We start from the raw sequence: 2,089 nt of genomic DNA on the forward strand, positions 1-2,089 counted from the left end.
TGAATATACTGGTACAGAAAAAAATTAAGTATGGGTTATAATACGTTCTTTTTAATACGGCCTTTTTGGCAGACCCCTCCTTTTCGGCTCACAACAGTGAACTAAAATTAACAACGCACTTATTCATCAATTTATGACGCTGAGCAAATTTAAACATTGTCTACCATGTTCAGTCACGGTGACGGGAGGGTGTGTGTTACAAGTCTAACCTAATCACTTTACATTCAGATGTAAAGGAAACGGCGGACTTATGAAAACAAGCTATCATTTATTTTCGTCCCAGACGGCATTTACTTTAAGCCCTCACTAGTCAATCCTTGCGCCTAGTATTGTTTTCAGTTAAGTTTATCTTAGGTACTTATAAAAAGTCACTTTCGCAGTGCCCGACGCTGTCAACAGTGGACTAATATAAAATGTACAAATATACAACCACGTTTATTGACAATAAGAAATAGCACGGAGGTGGAGGGAGGGTGGAGGGTGTGTGTTACTAACCTAACCGAATCACATTACATTTGAAGGAAACGAAGGACCATCAAAGGTAAGTCATTACTTATTTTCGTCCTAGACCACATTTACTATAAGTCATCACTAGTTTATCGCTACGGATAAGGTTGCTTTCCCGTTAAGGTTTTCTTAGGTACTTAAAAACAATCCTTTTTTGTCAAAAGTGAACTGAAATGAATTGTACAAGTATTCTACCACGTTCTGTTACAATGATAAATAGCATGGTGTGAGCGTGAGTTAGCTAACCTAGCTAATCACATTGTTACCATCAAAGGCAAACTTTTATTCATTATTGTCCCAAAGCAAATTTGCTGTCAGTTATGTAATATTTTCCCAAAGGCTAGAATTGTTGTTTTCCGTTTAGGTTATCTTAGTTACTTTAAAAAAAGTTTTTTTGGCAGCCCCTTCCTTTGTCAACTTAAAACAGTGAACTTAAATGAAACAGGGCACTGCTTAATAGATTTAAGATGATCATGATAATCTAATTCTAAATATGATAACATTGCATCTATATTTGAATTACATAACATTTAGATGTAAAGGAAACGGTGAACTTTCAAAGACAAGATATCATTTATTTTGGTCCAAGACCACATTTACTACATTTCCTCACTTGCTAATCCCTATGGCTACTGCTGTTTTTCAGTTAAGGTTATATTAGATACTTAAAAAACTGTCTTGATGGCAGTCCTCTCTTTTGTTAAATAAGAACAGTGGATTAAGATGAAATGTAAAAATATACAACCACGTTTATTGGCAATAACAAATAGCACTGAGGAGGGTGGAGGGTGCGTGTAACTTACCTTATCTAATCACGTTACATTTACATTTACTATACAATACCTACACATAGAATTGTTTTCCAGTTAAGGTTATCTTAGATACTGTGTGTCTATCGTAGGTGATATAGTCGTAGTCATTTGCATTTTCTATTTACATTTTTTTACTCTGAAAGATTTATATAAAAATATCATGTTTGGGCTTGTAGTGCGACAAATTCGTTACTATTTAGGGTTTATGTGTCCAATACAAATCTTGCAAAGCTAGATATTTCACCGGTCTAAAGGCCCTCTAGCGGGGTTTCTTTGTAGTACAGTGGAACTTTGAGGTGTAGCTTCTTGGTACACACTAGTATTGCTTTTTTGAGAAGCGAAATTTTGGGATAATGAAGAAATTTTACATTTGTTAGCCTTAGTGAATTTGTGTATTGTATTAACATAAGTTTGGTAAAGGCAGTTGTTTTAATTGTTGTTCTATTCTATATCCATTGCATTGACGGGTCTTAACAATTTTCAATGCAAGAGTGTGTTTATTTCCCATCTCAACAGGTTCCTTCCTTTTATAGTGACCATGAGAACACCCCTTACATAGTTTCCTAATATGGGCGTTGCCTGTCTTTAAAGCATCATTCTCTTTTATGAGGTGAGAACAGTTTTTATTCCGCAAAGATTTTCTGACATCAAATATTCACTTTGCCTGTCAGTAAAGCTTAATTTGTTCTTCTCAGGCAAGAAGAGCCTTTTTTTACGCAAAGACGTCAGAATTTGCGAGATTTTTTTCTCTCGAACCTTTGTGTTTGTAA

Source organism: Branchiostoma floridae, chromosome 1 (assembly GCF_000003815.2).
Source record: "Branchiostoma floridae strain S238N-H82 chromosome 1, Bfl_VNyyK, whole genome shotgun sequence".
Taxonomy (NCBI): domain Eukaryota; kingdom Metazoa; phylum Chordata; class Leptocardii; order Amphioxiformes; family Branchiostomatidae; genus Branchiostoma; species Branchiostoma floridae.